General features: G+C 46.1%; 1 protein-coding gene across 1 annotated transcript in view; it reads left to right on the forward strand.

Moving 5' to 3' along the window:
• The window catches only part of HSPA4 (heat shock protein family A (Hsp70) member 4), a 2799623-nt gene that overhangs the window by 1300027 nt on the left and 1482464 nt on the right, over positions 1-17132 (forward strand). The window lies entirely within an intron of this gene.

Below are 17132 nucleotides of genomic sequence, written 5' to 3' on the forward strand. Positions count from 1 at the left end.
CTCGCTGAAAATACTTAACTACCATCTTTCTAACACTGAGTCTAGTCCATTGGATAGATTTGGGTAGCGTGTTTATGCTTCAACGACCTTCGCTCTAAAGTCCTTGATCTATGACACTTTACCAGATTCCAGAGATATTTGATTAAAGAACTTTTAAATGCTCTCAGCAGCAGTGACTGAAGAGGTACGTGACAGTTTCCTTTCAGCTTGCAGTCCTTGATGCCATGTTCAACTCGTCTGTGAGGTTTATTGCTGATGCAGCTGAAGGAATGACCAGCGTAGCGGGTTCAGGCATAGCCATTAGAAGGCATTCCTGGATGTGCTTGTGAGAGTTTGTAGAGCCATTTAAAGTGTTATTCGTCAGTGCTCCTTTTGACGAATCCATCTTTTTTTTTGGCCCAAAGGTAAGACACCCTAGCCAGATGTGAGAAAGGTGGTAGGACCCTATGTGCCATAGCATACATTTCTCCAATTCTCAGAGGCCTTATTCTAGGAACCAGAGAGGTGGGAGACTATGGTTTAAAAAATCCTGTGTGCCTTTCCAAAACTGACGAGGCAAAGAATTCCCCCGGGGCAGAGGGGGAAGCAATGGAAGACACCACCCTAGGGGCAGAAATGGACTGCAGAATCAGGGGTCCATTGAGTCTTTCTCTGGAACTTCCTGTCGGCATCCTTGAATGGGGGTCTGATTGTCTTCCTCTGGATGCAGTTGTGGGGGGGGGGTGTGATTATCCCTGCATCCACCTGCCTGGCAATTGATAACTTCAGACAAATGGGTGCAGGGGATAATATCCAGATATTACCAAGTTCCATCTGTAATTCCCAAACCCCAGAAAAAACTCCCAGATGTTTCACTCAATCAGTGGGAAGCAGCAGTCTTAAAAATTCAAAACCGCTTGAAAAAAAGTCATCCAAAAAGTCCTACCAGACCAAACAGGATCCAGGATTTACTTAAGATTCTTTTAATGCCCAAAAAAACAGGGGATTGGAGACCCATTTTGGATCTCAGCCAGTTCAACAGGGCAGTTCTACAAATCAAATTCCAGATGGTCACTTTATTCCTTACTTCGATTTTGGAAAAAGGCAACTATGTGCTCTGTAGATCTCCAAGTTGCTTTCTACCACATAAAAATGGAAAAAAAGCTCCAGGAGGTTTTTACGCTTCAGGCTAGGAGCCAGTCATTTCCAGTTCAGAGCATTGCCCTTTGGTCTCACAACAGTTCCGAGAGGGTTCACCAAATGCATGGCAGTGGTTGCAGCTCATCTCAGACTGCAAGGTTTTCAAGTCTTTCCTTATCTCGACTATTGGCTCCTCACCACTACCATCAGGCGTCTTTTAGAACAGGCAGGAAACTACACCATAAATATTTCTACCTCTCTAGGCTTAAATTTAGAGAAGTCCAGCCTTCTCCGCAACTGTATTTCATTGGTGCTCATTTAGAAACTATCACAGGGATTGCGTCTCTACCCCCAAAAAGACTACAGTGTGTCAGAATTAGAGTCTGACAAATTCTTTGGAGCAACAGGGTTCCACTGAAACTTGTTCTTCAGACATTAAGTACCATGGCGGCATCTTTCACTCTGGTTCGTCTAGTGAGGTTTCATATGCTAATTATACAGTGGTTATTAGCATTCCAATGGTCTCTGATGCAACATCCAATGTCTCAATATGTTTTGATTACCAGCCTTTGCAAACAGGATCTCAAATGGTGTTTACATTCCGATCAGTTCCTTTTTGGTAGACCATTCATTCTTCCACAAGCCATAGTTACCACAGATCCTTCCTAGATAAGGTGGGGGGCATTGTCTGGGAAGGACAGTCCAAGGCACATAGTCCCAACTGGAAGCCAATTTTTCACATCAGTCCTCTGAAAATGAGGGCAGTGCTGTTGACGTTGCAAGCATTCCAAGATGCTCTTCCTTCTGGGATAGTTGCTGTTCAGACGGGCATGTCTGTAGTTTGATACATAAACAAGGGGGAGCCAAATGTTACCCAGTTTGTGAGAAGCACTCACTTTGGCAATGGGCGATTTCTTCCAACCGATAGCAGTGCACATTCTGGGAAGTTCCAGTGTGATAGCGGACAAATTGAGGAGAACTGTTTTTCATGCCTCACAAGTGGTCTCTGAACCTCTGTAGTGGCGAACAAGATTTTTCGCCATTTCTGCCAACCATGCTACGACCTCTCTGCCTTTCCCCTAAACAAGTGCAGAAGTTACTTTGCCATAATCCCCCCTCTGGGGGAGTCACCCAGAGAGACTTCTCCACAACTGGCCTCCTGATCTGGTATATGCATCCCCCCCCCCCCGACTTTTCTTGTATCACGATTCCTAAAGAAAGCCAAAAAGTTGAATTCAGTAATCCTCATTGCTCCCTTCTCGTTTCAACAAGTTTGGGTTCACCTTCCTTTGGCCTCATCTGATACGGAAACCATGGATTTTGGTCCCTGTTCCAGATCTGCTAGCTCACCCAGAGGGCATGGTTCATCCAAACCTCCCAACATTTCAAGCTCACTGCGTGGCTTATCCAGTTCTCATGATTGTCAGGCATCCTTTCCTTTCTTCTCTTGTCCAATGTATTATTGCTTATCACAAACCTACAAGAAAACTGCATCATGGCAAATGGGAAAAATTTACTAGATGGGCTTTGCATAAAGGACTGGATCCTTATTCTAGTCCCATTCACGAAGTTCTGGATTTTCTAAACACACTTTTGCAATCTGGTTCATCTGCTTGTAAGATTAAAGTTTATCTGGCAGCGATTTCAAATTTCCATTCAGGCTGGAATGACTCTCCAATGTCTCAAGCTATGTAAAACTTTTTTGAAGGGACTCTTGCTACTAATACTGCCTTTTAAAGAAGCAGCTACCCCATGGGATCCAGCTATTCTTCAAGCTCTCACTAAGACACCCTTTGAACTGTCAGCATCTTATGATTTGAAGTATTTATCCTGGAAGGCATTATTTTTGGTGGCCATTACTTCTGTGAGAAGGCTTTCCAAATTGCAGGCCCTATCTAATTTTTCATAAATGTCATCGCACTCAGAACAAATGCATCCTTTCTACCGAAACCCACATTAATCAGTCAGTACAATTTCCAGTCTTTTTCCCTTATTTTTCTAACAGAGGGGAATGTGCCCTTCATTTACTAGATGTACATAGACAACTACGCTTTTATCTTCACAGAACTAAGAGTTCAGGAAATCAGATCAGTTATTTGTAGTATTTTCTTCCCTCCATATTGTTAATCCAGTTGCCAAGGTTACTTTAGCTAAATGACTCCGACTATATTGCTTTCATTTATCATTCTAAAGGATTTCAACTTCCTAAACCAGTTGAAGCCCATTCAACTAGAGCTGTGGCGACTTTAGCAGTTTTTCATGCCAGAGCTTCTCTAGACTACATCTGTGCAGTAGCCACATGGCTTTCGCATCATACCTTTTCCACTCACTGCAGATTACATCAGGTCTTGAGGGATCAAGCATGTTTTGGCTTTATGGTGCTTAGGAATTTCTTTCTGTGAAACCTCTCGAGGCTGAAGTAGCTGGGGGCTCTGTCACACTGTCAAGGATTGGGTGAAGATTGACGACATCAGATAAAGAAATTAATGCCTTACCGTAATGTTCCATCTGTGTTGTCAATCTACTCCAATCCTTGACATCCCCACCCGTCTTCCCCCATCCTTAGACTCTTAGTAGACCGGATTAGTCCTAAGCTATTTACTCTTTAAGGGCTCATATATGGCCTCGTTCTCTATACTTTCTATAGTTGACTATATTTTTTATATGCTAATTATGATGCAAACACGATCTGAGGTAATCTCTGTAAGAGTAGTAGTATGGGTATTGCCTGGCTCGAGAGTTTGGAGAGCACGAGATGGAAGATATGGCCAAGTCTGTTTTGAGGTTCAGAACTGAACCCACTGTCAAGGATTGGTGAAGATCGACAACACAGATGGAATGCTATGGTAAGACACAACTTTTTATGGGTACATTGTGAGTACAGTGATCCCTTGATATAAATATGTATTTAAAAACCACTATTACTGGAGGAAAGAAGCTCCAGTTACAGAAAAGTGTACAATCTTTATAAGAGAGATTGATACAATATTGCTAGTGATGCAAGCTGTAGGTAAGTTTTCATAAGGAGATCAGTGGATATTTAGAGACCCTGCATTACTGGAAATAAAAGTAATGGGTTTGTAGGAGAGAAGGATAAGAGATTGAAAGAGAGAGTTAAGGCTAGAGAGAGGCCTGGTCTGGGGAGATTAGCCTGGATCAGTACATGGACACAGCCAAGAGTTCAAGTGTTGTGTTAGTACAGTTTTGAAGGCAAGTAGGTTAGTAGTTCTTACAGTTAGTGGGAGTGAGTTCCATACCGACACAGCATAGAGTATAGGGTTTGTCCTGCTGTCTTTGAGGGATTGACTATAGCAAGAAGCTTCGTCTGCAGACCTTGGTGTTCTGCTTGGGTTGTATGGGTTGATATTTAGAGCTGGATCAGGCCAGGGGTTTGTAGACCATGTTGTGAAGTGTTAGTAGTTGGACATATAGTAGGTGGTTGGGTAATTCTTGCTAGTTGAGATTTTAGTGATATACCCTGGCGTTTTGGTTTATGAGCTGGTGGCAAACTTGGCCACGTTATTATAGCCCTATTCCATTTTGGATCTAGTGGAGCTCTGTAGGTTGGTATATCTAGATGTGTCATAGGGCGGCGAGGGTAGAAGTGAAGTTTTGGTGAGGGTAATTTTGCGAGAGGAGTTCAGTGAGTTTCTCTAGTGTGTGCCAAGTATCTTTTGGATTTTCTTTGTTTTGTTGAACATGGAGATCAAAACATAGTTGGTCATCTGATCACACCTAGCAGCTTGGTGTGGTGGACTATTTCAATAGTATTGTCAGCAGAGAATTCTGCTGTAGTTTAGATCATTAGTGCAGTTTTGATTGGAAGAGAATCTGCTCATTTATTTGGGGGGGGGGGGTGTTAAGGAATAGCTGGCAGTCAGTCAGGACTCAATAGCAGAGGAAGTGTGTTGTGCATCACAGAGGAGTTGAAGTAGTGTAGGAGAAATGCAGATAATTGAGTCGTCTGCATATTGTGTTCAACTAGTAATGGTGGTACATGGGTTGTTAGTAAATGTTAAAAAGTAGGGGACCTTGGATGGATAATTGTGGGTCACCCATGGGGTTTTGCAGAAAGGGGGAGATAGTATTAGACCATTTTACTGCTTGTTTTTGATCATGTTAGTAACTGTGGAACCATTGCAGTGTCTGAGGGCTAAGTCCTAAATTAGCAAGCCTATTCAGGAGTAGTGTGTGAGATGGTGTTAAATGACTTTGATAGGTCAAGAAGTAAAGGAGATGCATAGTAGCCTGAGTCTCTAGCTCTGTTTACAGATGCAGTGAAGGCTAGGAGGGCTGTTGTGGTGCGTCTTGGATGAAAACAGTGTTGTGCGAGTGTAAGGTTATTTTGCTTATAAGTATTTCATGAGTTGAGGATGTATACATTTTGGAGATGGGAGAAAGTATGGCTGTGGGTCGAAAGTTTAAGTTCAATGGTGTTGCCTCTTTTGTTAATGGGGATGATGTGGAACATTTTCCAGATGTTGGGTACATTGGATTCAGATAGGTTGATGAAGATGCTGACTGGGTAAGGTATGGAGTGGTCCGCTAATTTTAGGTATGCAGGGGGGAGGTTGTCATCAGAGGTAGAGCAGGGCTTGAGTTTGAGCAAAAGTTTTTTTTTGAGGCTTTTAGGCATTTGTTGAGAAAAGATGGAGTTGTTCTTGGAAGGGGTTCTGTTGCCAAGATGGTGAGTAGTGTCCTGGCTTGGATGATGGAACATTACTAGAGGTAGTGAGAGGAAGGTGTGCAGGTGTTGGGAGTTTGTGATCAGATCAGCTATAAATTTTATGAAGTGGTTGTTGCTTGGCAGTTTGAGAGGAAGGAGCATTTAGTGTAATACTGGAGTCTTTTTTTGGTTCCAGGGTGAAGTAGAGTTGTGATAACGGACCATACATTTTTGGATTGGTTTTGTTTTTCTTGTAGGTGAATGCAGTAGAACTGTTTATATTTGTTATGTTTTTTGTTATGTAGTTGCTTGAAATTAGAACTTTTTCTTTTTTGTGCACTTCCGTCTGTGTGTGTTTGTGTGTGTGAGTATGTTGATGCACATGCACACAGTTGGGTACGAGTGTAAACACTTATATGTTTACAGCATGTGGATGCTAGTGTTCTGCACATTCATACTTAACAGAACACTTTTTGATTGAATGATGGATAGTTGATACACAGCGCACACCATGAAGATGTGCATTAGTTCAAGAACGCCTACACTTATATAGACATCCACACTGGCACTTAATTTGAGATCGCTACAGCGAGATACATTAAATCAGTATTAAAATTGATAGTTTACTTGGAGTAAGAACATTGAAAGTTACAAGATCAGTTCTTTTTTCTAGAAAACTGTGAAAATATTTATTTACAACAGTATACAGAATGCCTTAAGGAGAAGGTTTGTTATAATTGAATAATCAACAAGAATTAAATCATGTCAATTATGATATCATATCCTGTATGCATTTTATAAAAGACACGAGTTTGAGGGGGCTCGTGTCTTTTCTGAAGAAGTTCACATTTAAATTAAAGTGGAAGAAAGCGCTAATACGTATTCGTGCCTCTTTTGTGGTTATAACTTAGTTTGCTATTGTGGTTTTATAACTTTTTCTTTTTTGTTTCCCTAGTTCCCAGGCTGCATCTTTTTTCATTGTGTTTACATTCTTTAGTTAACCAGGTGACAGGATTTCATTTGTTTCTTTTGGTACGAATTGGGGCTAAGGGGTTTGGTAATTTTAGGAAGCTGTTGTTGGTGTATTTGCCTCATCTAATGGAAGTTCCTTTATGAATAGATATTTGTGTATTTGTGTTTGCTTGAATGGCAAAAGCAGGTAAACTGTCACTTAAGGTGTTTGAATATGTGCCAGTTGAGTTAGTGTGATACCAGGATCCAGTTTAAGGTAGTTTGAGTGTTTTTGTTGTACATAGTTGGGCAGGAGATGAGAAAACCATATAGGTTAATGCTATTTGTAGATAGTTGAGGTGAGAGCTTGCCACTCTCTGCCTCCTAAAATTATAGATGTGAGTGTGTTCAGTCTCGCCGTTTGTTCTTACACCTGGGTTCGAAGCCGATCCTCGGCTCCGTGTCGGCCGCTTGGCAAGCTCTGCATCGAGAAGAAGCTCGAGACCAACCTAACTCCCACAATCCCCCTCTGCCTTTACCTCAGATCTAGTTTGCCGCTGCAGCATTCGCATCAGTTTGATGAGCTCGAGCAACCTTAAGCTAAGATTTATATATGTTAAGTTGTCCATCTCGCCTTCATTCTTGCTGGATGGGGTTCAGAGCCGACCTCGGCTCCGACTCGGCCACTCTAAAAGCTCGAGAGTTGGTTCCACCGGCTCGAGGCTCCCCTTATATCCCACAATGCTAGGCGGTATTACCTCAGATCTCGTTTGCCGCTACAGCGATCAAGGTGTTTGGTTTCTACCGGCTTCAGGTCAGTTATAGAGTAATCTATAGTCTATTTAAACCCCTTTAATTTAACCTATTATAGTTATTTCCCTTAACTTAGTGGATTTAGACCCTTTTCCCTCTGTTTATCCACCCTTTTTCCACTAAGAACTTAAGTTCTTCCTTCAGGCCTTCGGGCCCTTCCATCCCCTTAGTGGAGTGTATGTGTTTTTTGTTAGGGATCTAAAAAACTTGTGTAAAGTGTAAATTTTTTAGTTAAACTTGTGAAAAGTGTAATCGGTGTGTTTCAGTGTGTGTGTGGTTACACTTTCCTTGACAATGTCTAAGGACTCAAAGGTCTCAGGCTTCAAGAGGTGTGACTCGTGCTGTCAGAAAATGTCTGACAGACAGTCACACTTCTTGTGTGTACTGCCTGGGACCTTTACACCTGCAGGACTCTTGTGCTGTATGCCATGGCTTCAGCCCTAGAGTCCTGCAGGAAAGAAAAAATAAACTCATTTTAAGAGGTTTGCTTAAGCCTGAGGGTTCCCTTACTGCTACTTCGGGCAAACCCTCTAAGGCTTCTAGGTCCTCGACTCCAGCTTCTGAGTCGAGGCCTAGGGCTTCGAAACCTCCTGCTACATCGGCTCCGGCTGGAGCCGATGAGTCTCAGACTGCAGCTTCTGTGGTTTCCTCGGCTCCGGCTGGAGCCGAGGCATTGCAAATTCCTGTGTCGGCTCCGATCAGACCATCGGAGCCGACATCTAGAAAGAGGTCTAGGTCACCGTCCCTTGGCTCCGTTCATTCGGCTCCAGCGTCTCCCTTGCTGTCTGAACGGAGCCATAGATCTCACTCCTCTAGGTCATCGAGGCTTTCGGATCATGACTTTCAGAGGGTAGTGAGTCGACTTCTTAAGTCCGAGGCACTGGCCCAAATGCTTCAGAGCCCGACTCATCAGTCGATGCTTGACCCTGTCCCTCAAAATGTTCCTCCTCCGACTCCTTTGAGCTCGGGCGGGCATTCGGAACCGAGACTGTGGTAGCGTCGGGCCGATACAATTGTCTTGGCTCCGTCGTCGGCTCCGATTTCTTCCTTGGAAGAATCTCGGCGCCGGACTTCCTCGTCGGCTCCGAGGGTGAGTGGCATCGGACCCTTGTCCGACCCGCTCTCCTCTCGGTGCCTCGGCGCTGGTGAGTTCGGCTCCGACATCGGCCTCGAGCCATCACTGTTGGTGCCGGGGGTTCTCAGCTTTCGGGCGGGGACCTCTGGCTCTGCCTGACAGGGGTGCGTTCGAGGTCATGCGGAGTGTGTTGGAACCTGGTTCAACTCCACAGTCGGCTCTGTCCGCCCCTCCCTCTTCGGTGCCTCAGGTTATGTCTACTCACTCCCTCATCCCAGACCGCAGAGAGCCAGCTCCTCAAGAATCCCCTGTGGGGATCAAATCCTCTTTCGAGGCCTCTTCTGAATTGGCAGGGGAGCCCCCTAGGAAGAGAAAGTGTAAGAGGAAACACACAGACTCACCTGAGTCTGTCACCTCTGACACAGATTTAGAGGATTCCGAGGGTTCCCCCCGTTCCTCTTCTGAAGATGTCTCCTTTGCAGACATTCTAGAAATCCTGAAACAGAGGGGAAATTGGCCAGTCCTTAACCCTTCGGAGGATGAATCTGTGTATCTTGAGGCGTTTGGCTCTCGCCCTTCCACCTCCTGGGTGTCCCCCCCCCTTTGACCCCCTCATGCAGGTGGTAGCAAAAAAGGCTTGGACGGCTCCTGACTCAGTGGACCCCACCCCAGGAGACCTTCAAAGTTTATCACGGCACCAGCAGATAAACAATTTCTGACCAAGGGAGTTTCTGTGGATGCTATGGTGGTAGCTGCTGCCACTAAGAAGGAACAAGCTGATACTTCGGTGCCTGTCCATCCTCCTAACAAGGAATCTAGGTCTATGGACAGGTACGGGAAGCGGATGTTTTCGTCAGCGACCTTTGCTATGCGTTAAGCTGAACTACCTATGCCATTTCACTCGTCTTCAAAGAGATTTGATCAAGGAAGCGAGTGACATGTTGAAGGATCCTACAGCTGCGGGGTTTCAGGACAAGATGAACACTCAGCTGGCTACCCTAAATTCTATAGCTAACTCCTCTATGCGCCTCCTTTCATATGCGGCTGATGGAGCGAGCAGAGCCGCAGGGACAGGTGTGGCCTTACGCTGGCATGCCTGGATGCGGCTATGCAATTTTGCGGACCCCTTTAAAACGTCTTTCACTAATTCCCTGTTTGATGGATCATCTCTCTTTGGTCCTCAAGTGAAAGAAACCTTGACGAGGTGCGAGACGGATGGCAAAACTCTTTCTGCCGTCTGAGTCCGTTTTTCTACTCCTTCTAGGCCTTACCCCAAAGGCCAGAAAAGTGGGAAAATGTGGTTCCGCAAACAATCTTAAGGGACTTTGCCTGACGCACAGTCAGTTCCCCTCCAGAGGCAGAGGGGGGAACAATAATGGTAGACGTCGCCCTAGAGGCAGGGGGGGTCCGCAGAACCAGGGCAATCGAGAAACCTTTTCCGATAAGCCCTTTCAGCATCCCTGAGGTGTTGCCCGACTGTCTACCTTTGGAGGCAGTCGGGGGAAGATTGTCACTGTACCCAGAAACCTGGCGATCCCTAACTCAAGACAAGTGGGTACAGGCCATCATTTCCGAAGGCTATTCCATTCTTTCGTATTCCAAATCAATCAAAAAAATCCCTTCCAGATGTTCCACCCGCTCAAAGGGATCAAGCAGCGTTGGAAATTTCAAAGTTGCTTGCAAAAAGAGCCATTCAGCCAGTGCCAGCAGACCAGCTACAATCCGGAATCTACTCCAAATTCTTTTTGGTTCCAAAGAAAACAGGGGACTGGAGACCCATTTTGGATCTCAGTATCTTGAACAAGTCGGTCAAGAAAACAAGATTTCGGATGGTCACGCTACAATCCAGCCTACCCCTTTTGGGAAAGGAATACTGGATGTGCTCTATAGACCTCCAGGATGCGTACTATCATATAAAAATGAACAGACGCTCCAGGAGATTTCTCCGCTTCCGGCTCAGAACCAGTCACTTTCAATTCAGAGCCCTGCCCTTTGGTCTCACCACTGCCCCCCGGGTGTTTACCAAATGCATGGCAGTGGTAGCTTCTCACCTGAGACGTCAAGGATTCCAGGTGTTTCCATATTTGGACGACTGGCTCCTCACAGCTCCTACCAAGCATCTTCTTCTAATGGCCAGAGACTACACCTTTCGCATTTGTCAAAAGTTAGGCATATCAATAAATTGCGAAAAGTCTGTTTTGTCGCCTTGTCGTGCTATTACCTTCATAGGCGCAAATCTAGACACAGTCTACATGTCTGCGAGAGTAACAGATCAAAGAATAGCAGACATACGCAAAATGGTCTCCCTTCTCTTCCACAGCAACAGAGTCAAAGCCAGGTTAGTTCTGAAAGTACTGGGGATTATGGCGGCTGCTATCCCTCTTCTTCTATTAGCCAGATTCCACATGAGAATCCTTCAATGGATGCTCTTCACACAATGGTCATACCAGCAACTTCCGATGTCCCACACCATTATGATTACGCAAGCATGCAAGAATCATCTTCTTTGGTGGATGTCTTCCCCTCAGCTCTCCCTGGGAAGACCCTTTGTTCCTTCCTCCGGTTGCTACTCTGACAACGGACGCCTCCCTGATCGGGTGGGGGGGGCATTATCAGGGCAGAACTGTCCAGGGCATATGGCAACCAGACGAATGCCACTTGCATATAAATGTTCTAGAGATGAGAGCAGTGCTTTTAGCGTTGCAAGCCCTTCAAGACTCTCTTCCCTTGGGAACGATAGCAATCCAGACGGACAATATGTCTGTAGTGTGGTATATCAACAAACAAGGCGGAACCAGGTCCTATCCCCTATGTCGAGAAGCACTCAGACTGTGGCAATGGGCGATTTCTTCTCAGCGGTTTCTGATAGCAATGCACATCCCCGGGAAGTCCAATCAAATCGCGGACAAGTTGAGTAGAGCTATCCTCATGCCTCACGAGTGGCCTCTGAAAGATTCTATTGTGGAGAAAATTTTTCTCAAGTGGGGTCAGCCTTGCTGCGACCTTTTTGCTACTCCCCAAAACAGCAAGTGCAGAGATTATTTCACCCTATTCCCGTTACCAGGCCAGTCCAGCAGAGACGCTCTAGTCCAAGTTTGGCCCCGGGGACTTCTGTATGCATTTCCTCCCTTCCCACTAATCTCTCAAGTAATACAGAAAGCTATCGCTCAGAAGGCCTCTCTGATCCTCATTGCTCCTTACTGGCCTCGACAGGTTTGGTTCCCCTTTCTACATCACTTTCTGTTGGAGCAACCTTGGCATCTGGACCTGGTTCCAGATCTTTTGATCCATCAATCGGGTCAGTTACATCGCTCCCTTCCCTCTCTGAACCTCACTGCTTGGTTCCTCCAATTCCAACCTTAGCCAGGCTTGCTCAAATATCTCAATCTGTTCGAGATATTTTGATAGCTTCCCACAAATCTTCCACTCGGAAGATTTATCTTAGTAAGTGTAAACGTTTCGCCTATTGGACTCAAGGAAGGGACATAGATCCTTTCACTGCTTACATCCAGATAGTCCTTGATTTTCTAGCTGAACTCTTCCATGCAGGTTCATCTCCTCCTACTCTTAAAGTTCAATTGGCAGCTATTTCTAACTTTCATGTGGGCATTTCAGATTCTGCCATCATGTCTCACAGGCTTTGCAAAGCTTTTTTTGAAGGGAGTTTTTCTTCTCAGACCTCCTATAAGAAATTCTCCTCCTTCTTGGGACCTTAATTTAGTTCTCACATCTTTGATTCTTCCCCCTTTCGAACCTGCAGCTTCCTGTTCATTGAAATTGCTATCCTGGAAGACTATCTTTCTGGTAGCTATTACTTCAGCTAGAAGGGTCTCAGAACTTCATGCACTCAGCAGTCTACCTCCGTATCTGTTTCATAAAGACAGAGTATCCTTACGAACCAATCCATCCTTTTTACCTAAAGTAGCCTCTGCGTCTAACCTAAATCAAAGCATTGACCTCCCTGTGTTTTTTCCTAACTTTTCTAACAGGTCTGAACAAAAATTGCATTGGTTAGATGTTCATCGTCAGTTAAGGTATTATTTGGATAGAACCAAACAGATCAGGAAAACTGACCAATTGTTTGTCTCTTATGCAGAAGGCAGAAAGGGACTTTCAGTTTCGAAGGTATCACTCTCCATATGGCTAACATCTCTGATTTCCTTTGTTTACGAAATTAGACACCAAAAGCTGCCTAGCAAACCTAAGGCCCACTCCACCAGAGCTTTGACTACTTCTATAGCCTTCCAAGACAGACTGCCTATTGACACCATTTGTGCAGCGGCTACTTGGGCTACTCCTCACACTTTCATTTCTCATTATAAGTTGGATTTAGCTTCTAGACATAGAGCTAACTTTGGTTCCACTGTTCTCAAGAGTCTGTTCCGTTAGGCCACCCGGGACAAGGTGCTAGGGACGCGGTCCCATCCAGCAAGAATGAAGGCGAGATGGACAACTTAACATATAGAAGTTATGTTCTTACCATAACGTTCCATGTTAGTTGTCTTCTTCTCGCCTTCTTTCTTGCATCCCACCCTCCTTCCCCCTAGCCTGGACAGACCTAGAGGAGTTTGTGACCTCTTTTTGTACCACCTCTATTGTATATAGGTATATGCTATACTTTGCATATATTCCTTTCATCAGGTTTCAGGTCACCTTTTTCCCTTCCTTTTATAGAGGTGGGTTTTTCCCTTTTTTCCAGTGGTTCTGGAGTTACTTTTTGGCTGGGCCTAGCTTACAAATGAGATCTGAGGTAATACTGCCTAGCATTGTGGGATATAAGGGGAGCCTCGAGTCGGTGGAACCAACTCTCGAGCTTTTAGAGTGGCCGAGTCGGAGCCGAGGTCGGCTCCGAACCCCATCCAGCAAGAAAGAAGGCGAGAAGAAGACAACTAACATGGAATGTTATGGTAAGAACATAACTTCTGTTTTTCTTATATTGCTTCTAAACTTTTTTCTAAAGAAATTTGTCTTAAGTGACTGTGTGTGTGTGTTGGTAGTGTTTCGAGGAATTCTCGGTTCCATATAAAGTCTTTTATACACTTTATTAGAGTTTTCCCTCGGGGCCTACCCCACCCTTTTACTTGGATTGACTGTTGAATTGACTTTTCACAGGATTTGACAATAAGTTACTGGATTGGACAAAATTACTGGACTTGACATAATAACTTTTCTCTGTTGGCTGTACCTTAAAATTGTGACATGTCTGGGAAAGCTAAGTCTGGCTTTAAACGCTGCCAATGTGGGCAGAAGATGTCGGTGACTGATAATCATAGTTCCTGCGTCTACTGTCTTCGCCCTCTCCATCTGCAAGAAGACTGCTCAATATGTCATTCTTTCAGTGGAAGGGTCATGACAGATAGGCGCAGGAAACTTATGGATAGGGGTCTTCTAAAACCTACCTTTCAAGAGGCTCTGGATGCATCAGACCAGACATCCAAATCCTCGAAGGAATCGAAGACGTCTGAGCCCAGGTCATCGGCTCCGAGCTCTTCAGTTAAAGTTCGATCACCGTTTCCACAGACTTCAGGGCCGAGTGTTGAACTGTTGTCAGTTTCTGAGCCTCGAGTCTTGGAACCGGTGACGGAGCTCCCTCCCCCGGCACTGTTGAGGTCGGCTCCGTCTTCGATTCCTTCGACGCGCTCTTCCAGGCCCCTCTCCGACACCGATGTAGACCGCGTGGTGCAGAAATTAATGGAGAATACGGCCTTATCCAAGCTCATTTCTGTCTCCTCTCAGTTGGTGTTGAGACTCGAAGGCCTTCCCTTATCTCCACCTGTTCCTCCTCCGAAACCTATCCAGTCTTCGGAGCCGGGAGAGGCTGATCTGGTGATTGTGGAGCCCTCGGTGCCAGAACCGTCTTTCTCTCGGTCGGCTCCGTTCACCTCGACTCCGTCGGATCCGGTACCGGAGTCTCGGAGCCGAAGATCCATCCTTGGATCCGGGACAGAGTCGGACCAATGTTTCTGTTCCGACGCTCCCTCTCGGAGCCTCGGCTCTGATAGACTCAGCTCCGTCCTCGGGGTCGATGCCTTCGGTGCCTGTCTCTGGGATTCTTCCGATTTCCTCGGAACCGGGAGATACCTCGACTCGGGACCCGGGAGCCTTCGACCTCATGAGGAAGGTGTTGTCTACCCAGACAACCACGTCAGCAGAAACAGTTTCTCCTTCCCATAAAGGACCTTTATCCTCCTCTGCACCCACGGCTACATCTAAGCATCGAGCACCTGTGTCTCAGCCACCCCTGGGGGGTGCCCCCTCTTCCTCGGAGGCTTCCTCGGATGCCCCCCCCCCGAGGAAGTTCCGAGGAAAAGATTGTGTAAGAGGAGACACTTAGATTCTCCACAAGAATCATTAACATCGGACACTGACTTGGATGAGTCAGAAGGGTCCCCAAAGTCACCCTCAGAGGATGTCTCTTTTTCTGACATCCTGGAGATCCTAAAGCAGAGAGGTGATTGGCAGGCCCTACCCCCTTCTGAGGATGAGTCAGTCTTGCTGAAGGCATTCGGTGCTCGCCCTTCGATGAGTTGATGGAGCTGATGGAGCCGATTGCTCGAAGGGCGTGGGAGACGCCTGACACGGTGGAGCCAGTCCCTAGAAAGCCTAACAAATATATTACTGCCCCTCAGGATAAGGCTCATCTGACAAAGGGAGTGCCGGTGGACGCTATGGTGGTGGCAGTGGACACGAAAAAGGAGATGTCTGAATCTTCCTCATCTGTCCATCCGCCTAACAGAGATTCTAGGACTATGGACAGGTATGGGAAGCGCATTTTTAGTTCAGCGGCTTTTTCTATGCGATCCCTGAACTATTTGACCCACTTCACACTGCTACAGAGGGATCTAATCAAAGAGTTGGGAGATACCCTCCAGGGTACTACAGATGCTGCTGTTTCAGAATAGGTTACAGCACATCTCAATACCCTTACATCTATTGCAAACTCGTCCATGAGGCTGAACTCATACGCAGCCGAAGGATCGAGTAGGGCAGCAGCTTCAGCGATTGCTCTTCGTAGACAATCCTGGATGCGCTTATGTTCATTTGCGGAAGCCTTCAAGTCTTCCTTTACTAACGCCCCATTTGATGGTGCCACACTCTTTGGCCCCAAAGTAAAGGAGACCCTTACCCGGTGTGAGCAAGAGGGAAAGACTGTGTCTGCTGTCGGAGTCCGTTTTTCCACCCCATCCAGACCATACCCCAAAGGGCAACGTGGTGGAAAAATGTGGTTTCGAAAACCCCAAGGCTCTTTCCCAGGCACACAGGGTGATGCCCCCTCTAGAGGCAGAGGAGGGGGCAGAGGTGGAAGACGCCGCCCCTGCGGCAGAGGGGGTCCGCAAAACCAAGGTGACAGGGATACAACCCCTGGGAAACCTTTCCAGCACTCCTGAGAGGAGGCCCGACTGTCCTGCTCTGGAGGCAGTCGGGGGTCGCTTAGCTTTATACCCTCAGGCCTGGCAAAATCTTACATCAGACAATTGGGTAAAAAGCGTTGTTACCAGAGGCTACAGAATACCCTTCCTATTGCCCCCAATTCCGAAGAAAAGACTCCCAGATGTGCCGCCCCATCTGCGAGACCCTGCAGCTATAGAAATTTCAAAGCTGCTAGAAAAAAGAGTAATCCAACCAGTCCCAGCGGACCAAAGAGGATTCGGAACTTACTCAAGGTTCTTTTTAGTTCCAAAAAAGACAGGGGACTGGAGGCCGATTCTGGACCTAAGCAATCTCAATACCTTCGTCAAGAAAGAAAAGTTCCGGATGGTCACGCTTCAATCGATCCTTCCATTTTTACAGAAGGATGACTGGATGTGCTCAATAGATCTGAAGGACGCATACTACCATATCAAAATGGCCAGGGCGTCCAGGGATCACTTGCACTTCCGTCTGGGAGCCAGTCACTTTCAGTTTCGAGCCCTGCCCTTTGGTCTGACCTCAGCCCCCAGGGTTTTCACCAAATGCATGGCAGTGGTAGCGTCTCACTTGAGACGCCTAGGATTCCAGGTGTTTCCATATCTGGACGACTGGCTCCTTTCTGCCTCCACCCAGCGTCAACTGATTCAAGCCAGGGATTACACACTGCAGCTTTGTGTTCATCTCGGAATTTCCGTAAATTTCGAAAAATCTTTATTACAGCCATCACAGCATATCTCATTCATAGGAGCAGAATTGGATACGCATCGTTTAATTCTAAGACTTCCTCCAGAAAGGATAGCCTCACTACAAAGCCACATATCTCTCCTTCTGTCATCCAAAAAATCCCCAGCAAAACTGGTTTTGAAGGTTTTGGGTCTCATGGCAGCTTCTCTCATTGCGATACCATTGGGAAGACTGCACATGAGAGTTCTACAATGGCTACTGTTTGCACAATGGTCGTTCCAACAGCTACCTCTGACACACGAAATTCTGATCACAAACACATGCAAATCACACCTAGCCTGGTGGCTCCGGACTTGCAATCTTTCCAGCGGAAGACCATTTGTGCTACCCACGCCGACAGCTACGGTGACCACG

This window comes from Protopterus annectens, chromosome 4.part0, assembly GCF_019279795.1.
Source record: "Protopterus annectens isolate FY-2018-M chromosome 4.part0, PAN1.0, whole genome shotgun sequence".
Taxonomy (NCBI): Eukaryota; Metazoa; Chordata; order Ceratodontiformes; family Protopteridae; genus Protopterus; species Protopterus annectens.